Raw genomic sequence first — 25,313 nt, 5'->3', positions numbered from 1 at the left:
TTGGAAAGAGCCAAGAGGGTATTCTTCATGACATTATTCCAGGGCGTAGTTTTCAAGCTGTTTCCTACAGAGACAGAAACACATTACAAGTTCTGTCCACATGTAAGATAGCATGCACTGGGGCATAATGATAAGCAGATGGCACTATTTGCAGTGGAAGTAATAGCAACCAGAAGCATTTCTGCCTACATTATTTTGCAAATGTTTTTATATTATGCTGTGTTAAAGTCTGGAACTTTATGTGCTTTCCCTTTCTAAAGCATAGGTATTGATAGCAATTGATGAGATAGCTGGTGGTTATAAGTAAACAGAGTAGTTATTGAGAAGTAGGTGGTATTTAAAAAAACCACAACCACAGCAATCACTAGAAAAAGACAGAACAAGATAGAACAAATACTAGTGAAATGTTCCAAAAAATGGAGGAAAGATGAAATTGGATGATTTGATGGTCTTGTGATTAAAGATGTTGTTTCGTAAAGTCTTTATATGAATACGCCATTCAGAAAATCTGAAGTTTCTAACTTTTATTGCCAATAATATTGCCTAATTTACCACCACCATCTGGATGGCAATTATTGCTGGAAGTAATGCATCCAAGGCAGATTATTTCAGAGAATGACTCTATAGTTCATGGGTGCATTGTGAGATAGAATGTATTAGGGAGATTCCCAGGCTAGAGGAGACCTCAAATACACATGTGCACACATGATTATATGCAGGTGTGTGGATAGATACACAATATGTCTCTACATGTGCACCTATACATAATAGTATAGAATTGAGTCTTATGCCATTCCACTACGATAAGGAATTGCCAGGTTAGTCCAGTGTTTTCCTCTTGAGACTTAAAAATCTCTGTGTTTGAAAAAAAAAATCTATTTACAATATTATTTAAATACTTTCATTTGCAAAGGTATTTTGTATTAACTTGGAGTTATATTTCCTCTAGATATATGTCCTCGTGGCCTTCTTCACTTGGAGCTAGATTGTAACATTTTTAGTGTGACCAATACATTGAAAGAGATGGTGCAGAAGGGACTTACATCTGTAGGGACTTAAATCCCCCCAAAGGGATTTAGCCTCCAAAGGGCCATATGCAACAGTGACAGTACCTGCTGGAAGACTGCAACATGTCCTCCCTCTGGCACAGGCCTGAAACAGCTGGTGTGGGAAAAGGTTGGGCAATGAACACAGCCAGCCTGTTCCCTGCTCCTGTGGAGCACAGCTAGCTGCCTTCCTTCTTACCCCTGCAGTGAGGAGCAGGATGTTGTGCCTCCATGAACTTCAATGGGAGGACAACTTCAGAAACTCTGAATTCACTGCAATTGTCAGCTGGCAGGAAGGACAGAGATGAGACACTGCTGTACATCCTGCTGTGTTCCAGGGAGAACCACCATACTCTTGGGAACTGGAGTATTTGGAGTGAAATGAAGTCTGTGCATTTGATCGGAACAAAAATGAAATTATTTTGGAACCAAATGTGAGAAATATGCTGCCTCTGTAGACTCCTCTGTTAAAAAACTCAATAGTAATAATAATACAAAAAAAAATTTGATAATGCATACAGACAATTAATTTATGGTCTGTCCTGGGGTGACCATATCTCTTGTTTTGAACATTGTTCCAGTGATTCTACCATTTAAATGTGATAATGTGTCAAATGTGATAAGGAGGATCATCAGGGTATCTTGGTATTCTTATTTATTTGTATCATGGTAAGGGCAAGAGATCTGAGAACAGAGAACAGTCACCACAGCATACAGTATAATCCTTGCACTGAACAGTTTGTGGTCTGAGCAGGTGAAAGACTCAAGACTGGAGAAGGCTTTCATTTTGTGCAGGTGAAACAGAGCCTCTGCCACAAATCTGGGGTTTCCCAGCGTCTGTGGAGTTTATATTGCACCCTGGAAAGACTCAGAGGTATGTGTTCAGTTATGCAGGAAGCTCTCTAGCACTGAAAGCAATAAGAACTGCGTCACAATAAATTATTATCCTTGTTTCCCTGAGCTGCTCAAGGATGCAAAGGGCAAAGTTAGAAATCAAATTAGGATCTATCAGATGATTTAGCCATAAGACTGACAAGCGCAGAAACCTGATTTCCTCTCTGGGGTTCAGCTAACACCTCTGTGACTGTGCATTCTGAAAAATGCCTTACAGAAATACAGGGCTTCTATGTTAGCTGTGTTGAGTACTCACTCCTGACTGGTTAGCCATGTCAGCATGGACATCAGCAAGGACAGCATTTCACTCTTCTTGCTGACTTTGTCTGCAGTTCAAAACTAGATGTGTATCTGAGCTGCTAATGTGACACACGTCTGCCACAGTGACTTCAGCAGAGAGACTCTAAGAGCTAAATGACAATCTGAGAGAAAAGTGATACTGTGAAGAAAAACCAGTAAAAGTCCTGAGGAAAGTCCTTCACACCTAAGATTAAATGACGTATTGTCTATGTCAACTGAACTGGTGCAATCAGAAAAAAGCTATAACATAATGAAGAGAATTATTCTCTAGTATTCAGAAGAAAAAAAGAAATCAATATCGGAAAAAAGCCAGTTGTAAAATCTAAAAGCTTAACAATTAGTTCTTTAATATATGATCTTTTGAAGTGCCAAAAAAAGCTATTTTAAGCTACACTTTTTTGAGTTTTTTTACTCGATATAGACTGCTTAATTGTATAGAAGCTATCATGTAAAGCTAAAAGACTGCATTAAATAAACTCCATTCCTTTTCAAGTCCAACATCAAGTCTTATAAATTTGAAGTACTCTATTTTCATAACAGATCCCGTATATCGCAGCATTGTACACAAGCCTAAACATAGCTGTTCTATTGAGCTTGAAATCAATGAGGGCACTGCACTGTAAACAAAGGAACAATTTGCCCCAGTGAGCACAATTAAGTTTGTTTCAGTCTAGGATGTGAACTGTAGTCTGCATGAAAATCTTCTCACAGAGCTTCAAACCACAGTACATCTGTTTCTCTCACCTAGCTTGCATGGTTCCAAATGGCAAAGTATTAGCTAAAAAACAAGCAAGGAAATTTTTAATACATTATGCTTCTATGCTTCTATAAAATAATAAAGCTAAAAACTTTTTTTACCAAATTGATATCTAGCTATTGACCTACCATATGTGATAATGACTAAAATTTAAATAGAGAATATTATTTTAGGTCTTTGCATGTGAATATGTAAGAAATCTACTGCATTGAAGATGGAGTTTTTGTCATACAATTCAAAAAATATATCAATAATAACTTTGAATATAACTGTGCATACAGGAAGAATACAGCAGGATCAATACACATAGTCCCAAACACCACTCTCATTTTGATTCTTAAAATCTTCCCTTCCTTGACATATAAGTGATATACAGAAAATCCTGGGTTGCCTATGGGATTTTTTTTTCAGTAATCCTTATGAGTTTCAGAGGATCAAGGTTGTATCCATATGTTCTTGAAATTCTCCCTGCAGTGTTTTTTTTTGCAGCCATAAGTGGAAAATGAATTGCAATGGATTTTATAGGAGCATGTGGGTTAAAACTGGCTGAAAGACTATAAACAAAAGATTATGAGAGTGACTAGGGGAAAAATATCTAGTAGGGTAATGAAGGGTGCAGATTCGGGATTGCTCCTATTTAACATCTTCATTAGCAATCTGGAAGAAAGAATAAACAGCATGTTAATGAAATGCACAAATACTAAATTAGGAGGAGTCACAAATACTATTGAGGACAGAAACATAATCCAAAGGCCCTAGGGAGAAATGTGGCAGGAAATAACAAAGCAAGCCACTACTCACAAAAAGCATACTAATGCATTAAATCTAGTGCAGTGTGAATCAATGAGGGAAAAACCACAGAAGCAGTAACACTGGAAGAGATTCTGGGAGCAACGTATTAGATATGCGGTGCAATGTGACATGCTGGCAATAAAAGCCGATATATTCAGTGCCACATATGCAAAAGCAGAAAGTCATGGATCAAAGAGGCTGTAGCTTCTCTAAATGTTTCTCTACTAACAGAAAATGGAATCTTGATACTGAAGAAGAATCCCTAAGTCAGCATAGCTATGCTCAGTTGAAATATTAAGTGTTTTGGTTAGAAAAATTCTGCAAGAAAGAACAGGGAAGAAGTGATATATAAATTTGTAGAAAGACTCTGATGAGATGAAGTTGAACATGGGTTAATGACAGGAAAAGTAACTGGCTATGCTCTAAAAAGTTTTTTTAACTTTTTTTTCAGATCAATCAAATTTTCTTCTGTAATGAAAGCTAGCAGATGACAAGCTGGCACATAACTTGCAAAAGAAAAATGATGCACGCTTTCCTATTGGTAAAATATTTTTTCCCCACCCATCACCTACATATAAATTGAACAAAAGGAATCTATTATGAAAAAATTGGGATCAATACAGTTCCTCATGCTGCACTAAATTTATACCTAGTATCACCAGAAAATTGCTTGGTTCATTTGTTTTTGGGGTTTGTTTTTTTTTTGTGACATAAGTAGGCCTCTCAGAAAGGAAGAAAAAGAGAAAATAAAGTTTATCATCAGTGTTTGGTGAGTTTTTTAACAGGACCAAATCTGTATGTTGCATAAGTAGACATTTTCTTTTGAACAAGCAAAAGGTCCTTGTTTTTTTGCAAGATGAAGGGATGCAAAGAAAAAGAACAAAATACAAAAACCAACAATAAAACTAGTTGTGCCATTAATCTAATCCATGCTGCATTTGTGTTTTTGACACTGCATGCATTGTAGCTCTATCATACTTTTCTGCAGTTCACCCAGAATCTAGTAAAATGGTAACTGAGTATACGCTGTTAAATCATACAGTAAACAGTACAATGACAATGAAACCATAACTGATTAAAAGTCCTTGACCCTGGGAGTGATGCTGCTTCTACAAAAGGAGAAATTGAATTGATTAATATTGTTGAGTTTGTGAAAAATCCTTTTTGTTCTCACAATAAAAGTATGCAAGGGTAGAAAATGAAAGATCAGCCAGCTGGTGTAAACCAGAGAAAAGTGTTATTCCACAGTATGTGTAATTAAGCCTCAGAACTCTGAACTCAAGAGGATGGTGCAAAAAGAGGTCAAAGAGATCATGAAAGATACAGGTATGGAAGGGCACTGAGAAGAAAATTTCACATGCAACCTGTTGCTCTGAAAGTCCCTAGACTTCAATTTACTAGAGTTATGCATTAAAACCGTAGGGGTCACTCTGTGCATTCTCACTGTCTTGTGCTGTTGCATATGTTCTACCCACACACCAGATATGCTATAGGCCCTCTACTATTAAGTTGACCTAAGAAAGAGTTTTTTAAGCTAGAAGTTATTATTAAGCAATAATAATCACAATGAAATACCCTATGAAGGCACTTGTTGAAAAAAACAAGCGCAATAGCAGGAAATTTTGAAAGTGTACACATGCACACACACAACAACTTTTGGGAACCCCAACCAGAACTGGGAGTTATGAATACTTTTTGGAGGAAGAGCAATGTTAATTGGGTGCTATCTTACAAACTCCTGTTTTGCCATCAGGACCTGCATTAGGGTGCAAACACTAAGGTCTCTGAACAACTAAGAAACAATTTTGTGTTTGAAAAATAATCTAAATGCCAAAGTACCTAAAAAATTTAGTCTTCAGGGACTTCTCTCCACAAGCAGAAATGTATATGTATATTGTATAAGATTAGTAATAAAATGTTGTGGTTAATAAAACACTTTTGGGAGTTTTAAGAGGATTGTATAGTGACACATTTGCTCAGTACACACTAGGTCTAATCCAGGGCAAAATCAAGCTTGTTTAAAAAGATAATGTGGAGCTGGGTTGTAGCAAGCCTTAAGTGGTGGGAAGGGCCTTGCTCAGAAAAGCTAAAATCCAGCAGATGCTCTTGGGTGTGCATGACTGCTTCTATAACTTGCTGTGGGTTTGCTAGATTTATACATCTGTCTAGCTTCCTTATGGTAGATAGAAGGGAATGTGCCTCTCACACTGCATCAGAGAAAAAACACAACATTATATCTGAGGAGTGTTAGACCCACTTGCTCAGCTCTTCTTTTCCAATCTCCAACACCCCACAGATGTTGAAAGCTTTATTAAAACTGTTAGGGTTTTTTTTGTGGGTTAAATGTACATTTCAGTTCTCTTTGCCAGGTGAGGAGAATAATTTTAGGTTTAGAGGTTTTTATAAGTAAAGCAATAGCAAATATCTAAAATATCATAAATATATTTATGCACAACATATAGTATATGCTAAGTATGAACCCAGAGGGAAGATTAACAAAGATGTCATAAATTGCAGACTCTATCCTATTAATAATAGGTTAGAGATATTACTGGGGCATTAAATAGTTTATTTAATTATTAAACCTATTTGGATTGACAAGACTTTTGACATAATGTAATGTATCTAATGCGATGTAAAAATGTATACATATAATATCTGGTTTCTATGAGAGGGTGAAGTTTTCTTCTTTTATGTGGATTCTGCTAACTCAGTTGAATTACTTGTTCATAATATATTCAGAATGTATTTAGCTAGAGACCTGTGTAATTACATTTATTACTTCTGTAAAGGCTGAAGAAGAATATGTAGGATAAGAATATGTAGCAATTTTTTAATCACATTTACTGCAGCCTTTTGTGGAGATATATCCCTACCTGCACAGATGTTTCTTGAAAAATACTGGTCCTTAGTCGGTGTATTTCAGGCTGCAAGTATATGACAGTGCCCTATTTTTATAGGAGGATCCACTCAGTTTGATTTTCATTCCAGAAAAACAGCCTTATTACCTCTGGTTGTGGGCTGGCACTTGTTACAAAGACCTACCAATAGAGAAAGGAGACAGAAAATTAAAAATGTGTGTAATTGAAGTCACAGACAGGCATATTTGGGCAACAGAAGATGCTAATTCATATGTGTAAAAGTTCACCTGTTAAGTAAAACCAAATAATATTAAACACTTTTGCTTATGAAAAAGGATATTTGTATCAAATTCCTTCCAACAACTGATCAGCTTTAAAAATTCATTGAAAGTTTATTAAAAAGTTGCCTCACATAGACAATTGTGCTTTTCATGATAAAACATTTCAGCTTGGTAATTTTCTACAATTTTGTGTCTGAAAGCCATTGCTTTTGTCTCCTTTCCAGTTCTTCTGCTCCAAATGACTGATTACCCTTTCTGGGCATCATCTGGCTCCAGCTGGTTCCTCTGGAAGAGGAGGAGCAGGATGCTGGTTCTTGTCTTCAGAAGGGCAAGGCAAGCCTGGCAGACTGGTAGGTAATGGTGATGGGAATGGAGAACTAGGATAACTTCTCTGCTTTCTGTCCTGCAGTACTTACCTTGTTCGTGGTTGATAGACAGGTCCAACACATGACTTGACTAAAAAGAAGCTCTCTAATATAGAGATTATTTTTTTTCTCTGTGGCTGAGATTGCTGCAACACACAGGCTCCTTAGCTTAAGCCAAATTATTAATACAGCAATAAAGAATATTTTGCAGTTACCAGTTATTTTAATCTTTTTCTGTACTTAATTTTGGCCAACAAGTCTTGGCACGAGCCATGAGCTGTAGATCATAGTAGGTTTCTCAGCTCCCTGAAATGTTAAAGAATTATGCCAAAATTAGATGAATGCTTCTTTATTGCATCCCCATGTCCTTTTCCACTCAAGTAAGGGGCAGAAGATGGGTACACTTACATACTCTGTATTTGTCACTGGGTTCTGATTATTGCAGTAGAGTATACCATTTTAACCATAACAGCAGCCACACTTTTTGATATAATAAATATATCTATAATGCACTGGAGCAAATCTATGCTAAACTTAATAAGTAAATGGAAAGATAAAACACTTAAAAATAAGGGGGAATTGACACTAGAGGAAAGGCAACCAAATTCTTGCTGTATTAGCAGCATGTCGATTTTTCTTCTGACACTTAATGTTTTGCTATGATTTCCTGGCATTCAGCACAGCTCCCCAGAGTATCCCAAGTGTAATGCTCGATACTTACCAGGTCAGATCCAAATGATGCTGAAGTGTCATGACTTGTATGTGGATTTATAGGTCTGTTAAGCTGTCAGTGTAATTATCATTATCTATGTAAATAATTTTAACCTGCTTGAGGAATTAATGTTTCATAATATAATTTTTACTTACTGTGGTGGTTTTTTTTTACATTGCCACAGTTGTACAAAGTGGCCATATGTCCATGATAATATCATGTTTTGTGCTTTGCACTGAAACTGAATTTTTGTATTAAGCTTTACAGTAGCAGAAGACTCAAGACTTCATTATTTTAAGGCTCAATACAGTAGTTGGACATTACTATATATGCCCTTGGTAAACACATATCCAGTACCCTTTATTGTCCTTGGGAATTATGCATAGTTGTGAATGTGAGGACTGATAAGCACAAGTGTTAGAAACACATTATCTTGAAGTTTTGCATATGTTTTGGAAATTTATACTCTAGGGCACGTGTGAAATAATGGATTTGTTTTTGATAGCTTATCAATAAAAATAAAGTAGTCCATACCATAGATAAAGAATTAATAGTTTTCAAGCATTCTAGTACGTCTGAAGTGATGATACGAGAATGTCTTGGAATTATTAAACCTCCCTGCCAGAAAGTTGACACAGTAAAGTGTTCAGATAACAGCTTCCTATAGCAACATGTTGAAAGTGTATAAGTAAAGAAACATATGCATGTTTCTATTCCAGTGGTGGAAAAGAAATATATAATATTGATAAAGCGTATGTACATTACCAATCTGCAGGAAAATTATTCTACCAGTTGCCAATCTTCAGAGCTGTAAGAAAACATAAATCACTCTTCTGAATTACATCTAGGCATGCGTAGTATTTATTGAGGTTTAGTCAACATTTAGCAAAAACAAAAAGTTCAACAAGCTGTCTGTTTGCAATGATCAGGATTCTTATTTCATGACAGCTGAGTCCGAGTCTGCAAAAGACTCAACTTTGGCTCATTTAGAGGGCAGTGCTGAAGCAGACATTGCACTAGCTTCAGAGAATATAAGCAGATGCTTTAAAATTAGCACATCTGAGCACTGACCAGCTTATCATATTTCCTCTAAAAAGATGTTAAATATTTTAAATCTATTAAGTGATGTAACTTCACTGTAATCTATTTCCCATTTTGTGTATATAGTTTAATAAAATGTAATACAGTGCATACATACAGTTAAAGAAACTGACATGATTTTTTAATATTATACTGAATTAAACAATATTACATTATTAGCAAGAAGTTTAGTTTACCATCTTGCATAGAAATTGTAATGTGAGCAACCATATGATACTATGAAATATCAAAGGACATAAGAATTCATTCTTGTATGTGTGCATAAAAAATTAGCTTCCTTGTTATATATACCTAGAGATCATAGAAAAAAAAATTATCTCTCCAGAAAAAAACTTGCTTTTCTTTCACTTGTACGAATTTGGAGTTCAGTTTACAAATACATAATTTTCTAGAAGATAGTGTATATACCCACTCTTTCTAATGCTCTAGTATTACTAAAGGCAGTCATTATCAAGACAGAGAGACAACCTCTGTTTGTTAATGTAAATTAGGTAAACATCCCACTTATCCTTTTTGAAATAAATAATGTAAAACAAGCACTTAGGAAGAGTCCTCTGGGTAACATCCCCTCCTACAACTCAGTTGATCAAATCCTTTTTTCTAGTAGGAAAAAGCATATTTCAGTGGTTTAATTAAGAATTACCTATATATTAGGGTACAGTCTTCAAATAAGTATGCAGAAAGTTGGAACTAGAAGATTTTTAATGTCTCTTCCAATCCAAACAATTCTGGGATCTATTCTATGATCTAAACACATTAAGAAATTGTCAAATACATAATCCAAAAGTTGTTTTGGTTTTTTGGGTTTTTTTTACAAAGAGCCCAAAAGAAAAATAAAAAAGAGCTGCTCATGCACAAAATCCCCACAATTTCTGTGTTTGTGATGGTGACCAAGGAATCTGTGAAATATAATCAGATAAATATTAATGTTATTAAATGAAAGTACAATATGGATAATTTGCACTAAAAAGAAACACAGAAAAATAAAAACATGAAGAAAAAAAAGAGACATTAACACAGGCTATTAATAGTGCTTTTTAACTACTTTTGGTACTTGCTAAGCCTCAGCTCCCACAAACAATTCTGTCAGTAAACGTAATATTATAGAGTCCTGTAAGCTGACAGACAGTTTTGCTCACTAGAATTATTCCTGTGAATACATGTAAGCTGGATGAAGAGGACCCAAGCTCTACTGAAACCAGTAAGAAGACTCTTACTGACTGCAAAATTTCTATGGAAAGTGAATTAGAAAATCTTCCATATGAAATAATTAATATAATAAACATGAAGTAGAGCAGATTGAATTATCTGTAGCACAACCCTGTAGAGAATTAAAATTCTTTAGAGATAACTTCCAATGGTGGGATCCTTAAAGCAAAACTTTCAGCTCCTGACATCAAATCTATTTAATAGGAAATGGCACAACAAGGTATCACATGATAGCATCTAATGTATTACAATAGGAATTGAATTAAATGGTGATTAATTAATTACAAGCATAACAGATAATAGCAGTCTCTTTAATCAGAAGTGATTACATTATAAAAAGATCAAATAACATGGTAAAGATATGTATTTGAATAAATACTATCAGCTAACATGCACCATTTAATTTATCTGCTGAGTAGAGGACCACAAAGTGTCTGATGAAGTATCCTTTCCTTTTTGCATTGGAGAAATAAGATAAAATGAGTTTAAAGGGGCATAAGCTGAACATCTAAATTTCTTCATAGTTATGCTTTTCCCCAGTTACTCTCATCTTTTACAAGTTATGTTAGAGTACAAAACCCTCTTTTTTAGGCTGAAGGCATGTTTTTTGGTTTTAAGTTGTAATTCAAATTTCTTTTGCGCAATTTGAACAGAGAAAAACAATTGGTTCTTTTTTTTTTTTTGAAAGCCCATCTTTTACTAAGATTTGGAATACAATAAATACTGGAAGTCGTATTTGTAATGACAATTTTCATAGGAGAAGAGAACCCCAAGTGACGGGATTTAATTTTGAATTTCCAGGTTTTTAAAGATAATTAACATTTATTTGTTTGTTGTATTCCTTTCCCCTACATGGATTTATAAAATTCATTTGGTTGAAAAATCATAAAACACTGTATCATTTCTGTTTTAGGTCATTCTCAGGACCTTACAATCATAGATATTTTCTTGTCTTAGCAGTTCAGCCTAATTATTGACTTTGGTGCAAGAGTTCTTCTAGAACTTTGCCCCAGATGATTATTTATAAGAAATTAGGATGACTTCAAACCATTACAAATTTCAGAATAGCAGGACTGAGTAAATCCTTAATCTTCCTAAATCATCTTTTCTTAAAATGTTCTGTATAATTGCATACACATTTTCAACCTATAATGATTTGGTGTCTTTAAACAGGCACAGATTGCACATTCCAGGAGAAACATCTAAAATCACATTTGAAAAATTTAGGTCAGTGTATAATTAGAGCCCAAAGTTACCCAAAAGTATCAAATTTGAGCTGTGTAATGTTAGACACATGCCTTGACAGTATGGCTACATTCAGTGTCAGTTTGAAATTTCAAATGCATACCTATGAAAATAGAAGGGAAAATAAACTCCTAAAAATCACAGGAGACCTTCTTCTTTTTTTTTTTTTTCTTTTTTTTTTTTTTTTTGTTTGTTTTGTTTTGTTTTCGTTTTCTTTTGGTTTTGTTTTTTTCTTTTTGTGCATCAACAGCAAAGAGCTTTAACCAAATATAGTAAATTTTGTGATCCTGGTACTTTCATGCCAAAGTACAAACTTGTCATAGTACCCTCCAAGTGTGAAACTGTAACTGAGAAACTAAAAAGTGGGGTACTTCGCTACTCATGTTTCTATTTAGAATTCACAGCACAAAGTATAAAACCAAAAAATTGTGAACAAAATCTCTGTCAGTCCCTGGAGATATATACACTGTTTCTTTGACTGGAGAAGGACTGCTACAGCATTGGTTTGTCCTATTACCACCCCTAAAACCCAGGGGCTTTGGAATTGTCTTGTCTGGAAGACAGAGATCATCAAAAAATGGCTTTGGTTTGACAGTCTACCTATTCAGCCATCTTACTCTTGTGACCATGCCTCGAGTGCATGCTCCTTGCATATAGTTAGAAAAACCTGACAGCTTAAATTCTTATTTTAATCCTACTTGGGGTTTCTATGAAGACCTAAGGCACTGCTGCCAACTTGGCCTAATAGACATACTGCTAATCTGCACCCTGAGAGGTGTAATTTCTATTTCCTTTGTCACAAGATGGGAAAAATTTATGTTTCAGATCCTGTTTTTGGAGAACGAAAGGCATTGGAACTTATTTACTCCTCAAACCACTGCAAATTTATCAGTAGGTGTAAAAGAAAATGTTCTGTGACAGGAATAGTATGTGTTTCCTATAGATAGCTGTATTTGAGTGGTGTTAGTTTTGTCTAATAAGAAGCAAATGACAAAAGAAGTTTTATCTTAGATGCAGCTATAACATCTCTCCTGGGTGCAAATCAAATTAGGGTTTAATTCATACTTTGTCTTTTCCTTAACGTGGGCACCAAGAATCCCTCTCCACTATGCAATTTCTCAGTATCTACACCTTTGGTAGAAGTGAGTCATCCATAGTGCATCTTCCCCTCTGGGAAAAAGTGTTAAATATGGCCAACTCATTTAAAACCTTCTGGAAGGACTCACGTAAACATATGCACTTGGTGTAGGGTCACAGAAGTCTCAATTCTTAAGAAACTGGGCAAAAAAATACAGAGAAAACACCATCCCTGATACATAGCCATTAAATCTAAGATCCAGAATGGTCCTACAAGCCAGGTTATACCATTTTACTGTAAATTTTATGCTGGCATTCACTGCCTTAACAAAAAGACAACCCATAGTCTCCAGTCCACTTTAAATCCATGTATTACACTGCTGTGTCAGTGTAACACATTTCAGCCATCTTTCTTTCTTGACATCCCAATTCCTTTAGAAAGAAAGCCTTTTACAACTTAGGAGCACTCAAAAAAATGGCCTCTGAACCTGAAGTGTAAGATGAGGTGACGGGTCATCTGCTAGGCTTCCAAAGTGAGCAGCCACAGTAAGAAAAGTTTCCCCTGGTAAAATGCTTTAGATAAAAAAAAATAGGGCAGCTTTTTGGTCAGACATGCTGGCATTGTCCTGGGAAGGGTAAGAGGAATCTCCTGCGTTAGGTAAGCTATCTCTTCAGTAGTTCCATCCTGGTGGATAGCAGTGACCTCTGGCTATCTGCACAAGCACTCTGCTGATAGCATTACTGAAGAGGTTTCTGATTTATTGAGAGCTCATCTTTACATGACCCTTGTATGCTCCGGAAACACTCCCCACTGAATTTACTTCTGCAGTGAGTTTACATATATACTCCCACATATATGTGAAGGTGTATCTTGTATCACAAAAATGCATATGTATATTACCAGCACAAAAGCAATTGTCTTTTAAGTGTTGTTCCATTCCCCCCAGAAACCTGAGTGTTCTACAGAAAACCTTCCTAGGACACTTTTGACTTCAGATATGATGCAAAAGTCTGTTTGATACATATTTGAGGATTTTCCCTTAGCATGGATCATAATACTGACTTCTCAAATAAAATCAACTTTAAGAGGAATTACTAGATGAAAAGTGGTTCCCTCTGTGTCCAGATTGTGCTTAGGAAAAGTGAATTATTTAATTATAAATATATTACATTACCAGAATCCTCTGATAAGCTTCACCATAATGTTCTTTAAGAAGGACACTGAATTTTATGTAAATTACGTAATAAAATCAATTCAGTGATGTGGTGGAGTCATCCAGACCAAAAATCAATAGGTTAATGAGTTTTAAAACAAGCAGAATGACATACAGCTCTCTATAATATTGATAGCCTGAATATCCGTTATTTTCACAATTTAAGTTCTACTACTAATTAAGTTTACAACTCCCTCTATAAAACTCTTTCAGAAAGCCGACCAAAGCAATTTCTAAGAGCATCACTGCTAAATAAAAAAAAATACTTTGTGTTGCCAAGTTTCTGGGAAAAATAGAAGTGAATGATAGCCAAAGGAATTGTATATTTTTCTTCTAGTAACCAAAGTATATTTTAGAACTGCCCTGTGCTAATAATTTCTGCTTGAAATATTTTCTTTTGTAACTAGATCTTAGATTCCTTTCTCTTTGTCAATCATTTAGGCTTCAAGTAAAATATGCAAGAACACAGAGCACAACAAAAGAACACACTAATCTTACTCTGTCAAAAGCAGATCCTCTTTCTTATTCCCCAAGGCCAGACAAAACAGAGCTGGGCTAAAACATTAAATACAGTGAAGCAAGCATACATTTTTTCTTATCTCTTGCTAAAATACCTGATATGCAAGAAAAAAATTCCACACAATTTTTTCTTTCCCACAGTTTTAGCTGATTGCAAAAACAAACGAGTAAACACATTCCCTTAAAAATACATGAACAAATTTTCAGAGTTTTCAATGCAACCCCTAATTTCACTGGAGTGGGTAGAGCCACCTGCCATTCTGCTGCACACTTGGCTGGTAGTCTGTACATTGCACAGTCGTACGGAAATATATGAAGTAGTGTGCTCACTTCTGAATCTAATATTGTCCTTCCCTTGGTAAAAGAATTCCTTCAATAAATTGAGGTCCTTTGGACTTTCAGCCCCTTGTCTCACTTGCAAGTATAGTCTCATAAACAATTGTAGATAGAACACGGAATGTCTTTTTAAAGGCAAACCATTTTCCTGTTAAAAACTGCACACCATACATCTTTTTAAAGATGCTTTTTCTTTTATATATTTACTCCAGAAAAGTATAGCCTTGAACATTGTGCCCTGCTGGACAAATTTCTTGGGAAGTATAACTGAAAAACTGGAGTTCTTAAAAACCTATTATCTGCAAAGAGACACAAGGGTAAAGGAAAAACTCATCATTAGAGCTGAGGCTCTGTAAGTCAGTTATTGTTTCTATTCTGCTTTTAGTGTACCAGCTTCACAACGTTTTGCGTTTTTTGTTTTATAATTATATATATTTCTTTAAGGACACAGTTCTGGGCTTACACACCCCAGAAAATAATACTTCATTTCTCCTAAGCTGGAGGTGTAAACATGTAGGATAATGGATGAATAAGGATAGTAAGATGAATTTGGTGGTTTTCTTCAGGGAAAAAAAAAAAAAAAAAAGAAAACCAAAAGAGTGTGAAACCACAGCAGAACAACTATCTGATAGCTCATTCTTCAAAATGGAGTTCACTAGGTTCAATAAAGTCCTTTCTGCATTGGCAACCAAATTTGCAGTTCTATCTTGAAGTCCTATTTTGTACAACCTCACCTATCATGAAAATGTTTCTGGTGCAAAATATCTGCAGGATTAATAAGACTAATTTTTCCTTTATCTGTTACAAAAGAGTAACATCAGGCCTCAAGAGAAATGTATTGTCATATACCATACTGCACAGATAGTTCAGTATAAAAGAGTAAATCAATCTTCTAAATTTGCCACTCTAGAATTTTCTGAGGGACTTGTATCAGAAATAAGGATGATATGGAAGGAAATGGGCAAATTTACTTGTAATGGTGTTTTTTGCCACAGTGACTTATACATATACGTATTCATGTATGTATAAGTATGTATATGCATATGTATACACATATGTAGAAAAACACATACATTTATGCACACACCTATGTAGGTACAATGGTCGGAGGAGTGTTTCTCACTTTATATAAAGTTGCTTCTCAGCAGAAAGCAAAATGAGTCAGTGCATTCTGCTATGGCTCTCTGTTCATGAATTAAGTCACCTTTCTATCTTGCTATCCCCTCTTCTTGCCTGTAATATTTGGTACTGTCATTTCAATACCCAGATGGTTAATCTAATAATTAGAAATTACTTAAAAACTCTTTGTCCGAGACACAATGTTTGTGTCAAATTCCAGTTATTATCCAAGTACACATCACCAATGCTACTCTAAAATAACTCAAAACTGAAAGACTGTGGTGTCAATAGTTTTTTTGGTTGGTTGAAGATAAGGGAAAAGAGCATACACCAAGCTACAAACACAATACTACTTTTTCACAAAATTTAACAGAGTTTGCATATTCTGATGATATGCAGATGTTCTCCCAATTTGTGCATCCTCTTTGATGAAAATTAAAGCAAAAGTTTTAAATACTTTTTCCCAATGCATTTCACTGAAAATCTGATGGTGGCGTTGAAATCCTTACAAAGATGAGAATACAGACTAGAAAAATACTTGAATTTAATTAGTTAGAGCAAAACTCTTCTTTTAAATTTTATCAACCAAGATGTTAAGGAACAAATAGTTAAATGCCTGAGCTTTTAGGTGGAAAAAAATTTCAAAAAGTGCATAATATAATTGCTTGCACATTTAGTTTTATTGGAGCTCATTCCATTTCCTACCAGAAAAATCAGTGGCAGAGATTGTTTTGTTATTGGATAGTCAAGGTGATTATTTTACACCTGCAAATAATAAGATTTGTGGGACTATGGAATATACTGTGACTAATATCTAAGTAATAAAAATATCTAAAATTCAGATATTCTCAGAACATCTGGTTTACCAGCCTTGGTTCTGGACTCCAGTCAAAATTCCTTGAAAGAACAAAAAAGAATACCACAACACATTAACAGTGTTATTTTCCTCTGGTCTGGAATCTCCTACCAAACTGAGACCTGAGCCTTTTTCCTTTGATGGTTTTCATGAGTGAATGCATGAAGTGGACATAACCAATTCAACAGATTATCAGCACATGTGCTACAGATTTGTGAACCAAGTAGGTTTGTCTGGAGGCAAATTAAAATTCTGCTAAAACCTCTAAGATTAAATCAGTAAACTCTGAAATAATCTGGGGAATTAGAGAGAAAACTACAGCCCCTGGGCTGTGTTCTGCACTCAATTTGATAGTGGTCTGTGGATAATTCATGGGTCAGATGACAGTCTCCTTTCTCCTCATTCTCTGAAGGGAAAAGGTAGTGAGAGAATCAGGTGACAAAGAAGATGTAGAGAATGCAGAAGAGGAACAGAACAGATGGGCGTGGGAGACAAAATGCGTTGCAAAAGTGACAGCACAATCATTGCATTCTAGACAACTAAAAATACACAAATACATTCATATTTGTTTCCCCTGCTGCAGTTGCCAGAAAGATGTCACATTATCACAAGTAAAAGGTGAGGTGGCACATGCAAAGAGAAGTCATGATGAGTGAGATGCATCAGCTGCTTTCTTCTTTAAATGATGCTCCCACCTCTGAAAGCCAGAAGGCCTATGGCTTTGGAATTTTGTGACTCTGTACAGGAAAAAAGTTGTTCAAATTCTTTTGCAATGTTTCAAGAGTGTTAGTAGATTGCCTTGGACAATCTCAGCTGTTATAACATATATAAGGACAAAAAAAAAATTTCTATGATATGGGTTATTTAAGGACTTCAAGGTGAAATCTTACACATCAAGAATTCTAAAGTAACAAATGAAAAGTTTTAGTTTGTGAACAGAATCATTGCAAATGCCAAAAATTAGTGCTTCTTTATAGCTACATGAATAGTTTTTATAAAACAACTCAGATGCAGATTGCTTTATTCAGAGGTTTGAAAAGCTATCAGATAGATGGGGGATGCACCAGTGCTTTCTTTCAATCCTCAGTGATACTTCATATTGACTAAATACACAGTCTGAAAAGTGCCACAACTTCAGCATGCTCTGAAAGAAATACAATTTTCTTCTCATTCCTCTATAAATAGAGTAAACTAGCCCACCATAGAAAGAACTGAGTGAATAGCTGGGGTAAATTTACATTAGCTGAAATTAATCAAAGACTACACCCTCAGTTTGCTGAGCATGAAGTAGGCTTTTGTGTTTTGTATTCTCCCTGAACTAGCTAAAAACATTTTCCTAGTTTGTATGTTGTACTGGCTGCCTAGAGTTTTCAGCTTAGGATCAAAAGTTCTTTGCCCTTGGTCTATCTTCCCTTTATTTTAAAAGGAAAAAAAAAAAAAAACAAGGACACTGACTGAAGCAGTGAAAAAATCCATCATAATGTAATGATAGTTTTATTATAGCTGAGGTATTTTAAGGACACAAGCAAGATAAGCTCCATAGAAAGAGATAGCATCTTTTACTGGATCAAAAAATACAACTGGAAGGGTATACAAATCTGGATACATGAATGCCCTCCTGCAAGTTTAAAATGGAAACAGCCAGCTGGTCTGAAATATTTATTTACAAATTGAATATACATATTAAAAAGTTTTACATTATAGAAAGTTTGAATTTTAACAACAAAAAAATTATTTTTTAAAAGTAAGGAAAAATATTCTCGATACCTTGATAGCTAAAGGATACATAATTTTATCTAATTTAAGTCAGTTTAAGACTGTTAGTTTTACTGTGTTTAGATAATTTTTGATTTCTGATGTTTCACTCTACAAGTTTAAGATGCCTCATTTAACAGAAGCATATTGGGTCTCCTTTCAGCTACAATATGGCAGAAATAAAAGGGACATGTGTTAGTCTATAGCTTCTCTCATGGAAAACTTTCTCAAATATGTTTGGTGAGAAGATCCTATGTCTTTCTTATCATATCACACATTTTTGAGTGCTATATGCTGCTTTCTTTTGGTGTCAGATTAATCAGTATTTATTTCCTTTAACTTTGCTCTCAACATCACAGCCAATTCTTAGGAAAACATATATGCTATCCAAAGGTTATTATTTACACAGATTGTGGTAATATCTTGTCCAGGCTTTTGGCCAGGATGAAGTTGATTTTTCTTGCAGAACCTTTGAGGGGGTGGAGCCTGAAGCTATGTGGGCTTTTCTGGGTTGTTGTCCTATACAACCTCACCTCACTACTCAGGGGTGGAAGTAAAGGATTCTTCTTCCAAGAAGAAGGTGGGGGTAGCTCACATTTGGAGAAGAAAGTGTGAAGCACAGAGGGTCTATCCACCACTACTTTTCAGTGATCTGGGCTTGTGAGCATTTTTGGTTGTAAAGATAAAAATGCTCCTCTTTTTACACACTTTTTTGCCAATATTGTTGCAGCTACTGTTTGTTTTTCTTTTCTCATTGTTGTTTCCAGGAAATTGTTATTATCTCAACCTGTGATCTCTGCCTTTGAAGTCTCCCACCAGAGACTTGGTTGTGGTTTGAAGTGCTGTTCCTAAACAAGGACAGCCCTCATTTGAGCTGACTGTGGGGCTCAGTTGGTTCTGGCATACTGCACACTCCTCCTGGTGAAATCACAACACATCTAAAAATGGGTCAGATACTATCTAAATGCAGAAGATGCAATCTGCTCTCAAGAGGCAGCAAGCAATTGTAGCCCAGTAAATTATTTTTGCCATGACTAGCAAAAAGTTGCCGTCCTTTTGTTGACCTGGTCTTAGAGCTCATCTAGGTTTGCTGTGGCTGCAGCTGGGCTCAGTCTGGTTTGACAACTGCTGAAAGGGGTAGTACCTGGGGGAGGCCTTTGTGCCACACTTTGGCTTTAGAGGAGAGCCTCTGAGAAGGGGGCTATGAGGAGAAAAAAAAAAAAAAGAAAAAAAAAAAGAAAAGGGTAAAGGTGGCCTCGGTGGAAGATGAAGGAGAAAAATTCCTTGTCATGATTTTCAAATTGCTTCCAGCAAAGATCTCAGGTGCTTATTGCTATACCCTCTTATTCTCCCCTGCTTTCTCTAGGAATACTGAAACCATCAGCCTTGGGATGGAAAGGGATACAAGAAGGGTGAGCTCCACACCACAAAAATAAACACTAGGAAAGGTGGGGTTTTGTTGGTTTTGTTTGTTTGTGGTTTTGTGGCTTTTTGTTTGTATGAGGTTTTGTTTTGTTTTGCTTTTTTCACTTTAAATGGTATTATTATAATTTTCTGTTTTATTTAAATAAGCCATGTTGTTAAATCTGCTAAAACAGATGTTCTCATTGCACACTCACATTTTAGCTATGTATGTTTTTTTGCTCCCTTTTGCACACAGCAAGATTTTGAGCCTAAAAAAGAAAAGCAGATTCAAATATACAATAGAACAAAATACTGATTTTCATTCCTTCATAATTGGAAAATAATTCCTAAATTTAGTCAAATAGATCTTTGAAGAGGAGAAAGTAGACAAAGATTCCTCAGTAGGACTTAAGAACTGAACATTGTCGTGGAATATCTGTAGGCTGGGCCTTTATTTGGCCTTTCAGCAGATACCAGCTGTACCTCAGTTTTCTGGGCATGTGATTGTAACACATATGTAATGCTTCAGTTCTCAGCCTTTTAGGTAAAATCCAGCATAATTTTTTTTTATAAAGATATGAATAATAGTCAGCCTTGTAATGGGGATGAAGTAAATGCATGCTATTCTGTTTTGCTGGTGTTTTTTCCAGTTCAATAAAAATTTTTCCATTGAATATCAATGGTAGAGAAATTGAATAGCTATGGTAGAGAAAAAAAACTTATAGGTAAAAATTAAAATATAAAAAGGAATAAATAATGAAGGCATTACTAAGAATGCAGTATTTGTAAAGTATCATCTTGCACATTCCCAAAATTTGAAGGCAATCTTGATTTTGTGTACGGTACTTTAATGTGTTTAAAGGCAAATACTTGCAGACTGTGCTGACAAGCTGGGAAATTTTAGCCTGGCAAACAACAACTTTGAAATGAATTTCAATGTTCACAGTCGATAATGAGCTAAATGTGAGTTCCCAAAGGAGAGAGTTAGAAGTATAAAGAGGAAAATCTTGTTTAAATTTAGGGGGCAATATGATCTTACTATAGGTGCAAACACCCATGTGGAATGCAGTGCTCTTGGTTGTAGTTGAAATTGGAGAAAGTTTGTAGAAAATACAGGAGAATGATTAAAAGATTTGGAAACAGGCCCCCTTGGGGGTTTTAATCTGTTTATCAAAGACATAAAAGAGATAAATTTAAGCAGGATGGTGTACATGCTTGCATGTGTGGGTGAATGACTGTCGTGCATCCTGGAAGTATCTCCTGGCAAACAAAACTTTGATCAAGGGTTCTCTAATATAGTAGACAAAAGTGTAACAAAATTCAATGGCTGGAAGATTAAGCAAGACAAATTTAGAGTGATAGAATAAGGCTCCAATGTCTAACACTGAAGATAATTAACTAGTGAGTACTGTGGTGAAATTGTGGTTGGTTTTCTGTGGAAATTTTAATTATGACTCAGCATAATTTTCTCACCACACTCTTTTAATTCTGTGGGAATTTCTTCTAGTAAATCCTATAACCTTTCTTATTTGACAGGTCAGCTTAGATGATGATAATAATATTTCTTTTCTGGTTTTGCCATCTGTGTTGAATAATCTTTTATCTCATGTTCTCATTTTTTTATATATAAATATTTTATTTCAGCCTTTGTCTTCTAAACTTCCTGTACCTGGACAAAACCCCTACTTTCCCTCTGTGGCCTTCACTCTCTTCTCTTAGTCCCTTCACGTTGCAGACCCCTGTTGCCATAAGCATTTTGATTCTTTGGCTAACTACCTGACTGAAAGCAAGTCAGTAGATTCAAACTGTAAGAGGTCAATAATTGCATATCTATATATTAGGGACCTGAGTATTGTATTTGCATGGACCCTCGTGGCAGGAAGGAATGATGAATCTGACTCCATGTTCTCAGAAGACTAATTTATTATTTTATGATACTATATTATATTAAAGACTACTATACTATACTATACTATACTACACTATACTACACTATACTATACTAAAGAATACAGAAAGGATACTTACTGAATGCTAAAAAGATAATAATGAAAACTCGTGACTTTTTCCAGAGTCTCAACACAGCTTGGTGCTGATTGGCCAAAGAGCCAAAACAACTCACACCAGAAGCCAGTGAAACAATCACCTGTGGGTAAACAATCTCCAAACACATTCCACATGAGCAAAACAGAGGAGAAGCAAATGAGATAATTTTCTCTCTGCGGCTTCTCAGCTTCCCAGGAGAAAAATCCTGGGCGAAGGGATTTTTCAGAAAATGTGAATGCAACACCTGAGAGTAGGCTAGAAGTAATTAGAAAAAATATTTCCATGTGTAAAGCTTTTATGACTTCGGTTTTACGAATTCCCATGTTATTTTTCAAGGGATCTGTCTCTGGAACCTCTGTCTCCAGTGGTGCCCATTGAGACAAAAAAATGTCATGAATTAGTTTTTTAATTTTTTTTTTAATTTTTTTTTTTTAATTTAGAACCCTTAGAATGGTCCTGTTTTAAAAAGAAAGTAAGCCTTTACTACAGCAGAAATGCTGCTCTGATATAAGTTTTCTGAACAGTAAGTGGATGAAGATCTAAATTAGGTTTTCACTGTGTCAGGTGCAATAGTAGCAACCAAACAAAAGCATTGCATAGCCTTAGGTCTGACAGTCTGTTAAGTGAATTTGTATGCACACAAGAAGAAGTGTCTTTTTGAAACATGAAGATGCCCAAGAGAGAGACTCTGGAAAGGTTTTACAGCCATTTAATAGTTCAAGACATTATTTGTTCAATAACAGAAGAAAAAGGCTTAGAGAGCAATCAGATTTTCATGGACAAAAGCTAGGCTCTTGTCCTGAGGGGAGAAAGGATCATAGGCAGTGATTTTTGTGTGTGTCAGGAAGAGATGCAAAAAAAGGGTTTGACAGCTGGAGAAGCAAGAGAAGAGCTACTCATTCTATCTCATCTATTTTGTATGCTTTTATACTCCATTTTATCTGAATGTGATTTCTAGCTCTTTCCTCCTCTCTCTAATGAATGTTTCATTCTCTTTTTACACTGCTCTTACTACAAAAAAACTATTCTTCTTCATGTTCCCACTCAGTTCTTTTTCCTGTCCTACATCACTCTCAATATTGAACCACAACAGCTCCCTAATTTTCTAATAAGGATGCAAGTGCATTCTCATTTTGGTCACTTTTGTGTCCACATGACTGCTGTAGTATCCCCTGTAGACCATGTATTTTAGCAGCTGTGCAGAACCTAGTGAAAGCTGATTACAATCATGAATATCCACTCCTCTGCCCTGAAGGAAATGGTACTTGTCAGCAAATAAAACTAGCTAAGTGTTCCCCTAGTAGCGTAAACACTGCCTCAGATTCCCAAAGGACTTAAAATATACTTGGTTCTCCAATTTGGTTTTCTCATGTTTTTGTTTTGTTTCTACTCTTCCAAAGTGCACTAAGAAATCTACCTGAAGACGTGCCCAAGTGGTAATTTTCTGGCCAGAGCTGGTTGCGCACTGGGAAAATATCTCAAAAAGACATCCCCAAGAATTATAACAGTGCCAGTACAAGGGGACAGCTACTAATCTCCAAGCTATCTTGCAGTTTAACTATTTCTTCCACCTTAGTGTACTCCTGTTTTTGAAGGAAATTGAAGGTACAAGATGACGAAATGCTACTAGTTTCGAATGAGACAAGGCAACCTTCTTTATCTATTCAGCCACAAGGTTGCAATAAGGGCTAAAAATGTAATTTATTTACTTTTGTCCCCTATGAGTATGAAAAACCTCCCTTAACCCTAAGCATAACAGTGAACCTCCCCTGAAAAGAAAATATATAGAAATACTTACTTTATGGTTTTAGTAGCTTAGTCCGTTCAGGAGCTGGCTTAAACCAAATGGTTGAATTGAATCTAAGCTGCTGCCCTGGGGTTGTTGTATAACAGCAAAATCTTCTGAGTATAAACAAATGATATTTTTGCATGTGGGAGGATGATGGAAAGAAAAGCATAGTTTACTTTTGACTGGGACTGGGACTATACTTGTGGCATAATGTTTTGTTGGCCTGGCAAAAAATTCTGAGCATCGGCCTCTTAAGTGTCACAGAGTTTTTGTAGGAAAGATTTTTATTAGGAAATGTCAAAGCAAATATCTAGGCATGGAATGGCTCAAAGCTGCCTGTCATATATATAATATTGATGGATTCTTGGCTGTGTCTTTTGTTAAGTAAATGAGAATACTGGCTTCATGAATTCTGGTTACATGTCTAAATGCAAGAGCTGCCCACGCAAAACCTGTGTTGGAACTTTATAAGCTGACATGGTCGATAGAAGTGAGAAGTTCTGATTCAAAATAAAGAATCAGGACATCTGCTTCAAGTTTCATGCTTTTGGGGGAAAATGATGGAGGGGGAACACATTACTTTAATGTCACAAATTCTGATCAATTTATTTTAAACTTTACTTTGATGATAAAGATACAAAGTGAAGATACTAAAGTATTTGCCACTTTTCCCAAATGCAAGTATAGATATATCTTAACCCTTTCTTTCAAACTTTAATCAGTATGATTCAGGCATACAAAGCAGAAACTGGGAATAAGAAGAAACAATTCTTCTGGAAGGTTATATTGAGAATATATATTTGGACTACAAAGCCATCGTAGTTCCTTTCAAACTGTAATATTCTAACACAGCTGACTACCAGAATAAATATTGAGAAAACTGCTTAATTGTGCCTAGGTTTCTGAAGACAGAAGTGTATTTTCTAAGCCTGTATTCCATTTGGCCCTTTGGCATCTGCACCACCAGTGATATAAAATTCTGAAGCAATAACTTGAATATCAGCTTTTATCTTACTAAATTACAAGGTCAGCCAATCAGCATTTTTTTCACTAGGTTGCCATCCTCCTAATAATCCTCTTGCAAAACATTCTCATGAAAGACTTCAAATGACACAGTAGAGATGTTTTATACAGCATATTTTATAAAATCAAACTCTGAGCAAAATTGTGTACAGAAAATAATTGTCATGCTTTTCAAAATATGGTTTTAACATTATATCACAGAAAAGCACACTTAGAATCCAAGAAAAAAAACCCAAGGATATAATTCTCAGTTCTGACTGAGATTCTTCTTGAGTAACCTTAGTTTAACCTGTTACACATTATTGATTTTTTTCTAAATGGAAAGGTAGTGATCTCTTTATTACCTATATTTATGTTAGCAAAAATGTTTTTGCAATCTTCCAGAACAAGTGTAGGGAGAAAATCCTAGCTTTGCCCATCTTAATTTTTTCTCCCAGTTGTTTTTCTGAGAATTTTTGATGAACAGATTCTGACAGTACTTTCTGGAATTCCATTTAAAAGTTTTGCATCAGCAGAATGCAGTAAATTTTCATGAGCATGTTCATCAAATATATATGGCTGCTTAGTTGGTCAGCAATATTCAGCCTACATTGTAAATAAAAGAAACAGTCG

General features: G+C 35.5%; 1 long non-coding RNA gene across 1 annotated transcript; it reads right to left on the bottom strand.

Annotated features, from left to right (window-relative positions):
• Nucleotides 1–811: 811 nt before the first annotated feature.
• LOC120503015 lies at nt 812–23,754 on the bottom strand. The gene is made up of 4 exons (XR_005627635.1): nt 23,688–23,754; nt 8,774–8,816; nt 6,666–6,830; nt 812–3,654 (listed from the first exon to the last, which is right to left on the bottom strand). It is a non-coding gene; the product is annotated as an uncharacterized LOC120503015 (long non-coding RNA).
• Between the last annotated feature and the right edge of the window lie 1,559 nt (nt 23,755–25,313).

This window comes from Passer montanus, unplaced genomic scaffold, assembly GCF_014805655.1.
Source record: "Passer montanus isolate IOZ18808 unplaced genomic scaffold, ASM1480565v1 scaffold24, whole genome shotgun sequence".
Classification (NCBI taxonomy): domain Eukaryota; kingdom Metazoa; phylum Chordata; class Aves; order Passeriformes; family Passeridae; genus Passer; species Passer montanus.
Note: the sequence above shows the minus strand (reverse complement) of the source record. Positions and strands in the feature narration are given on the sequence as shown.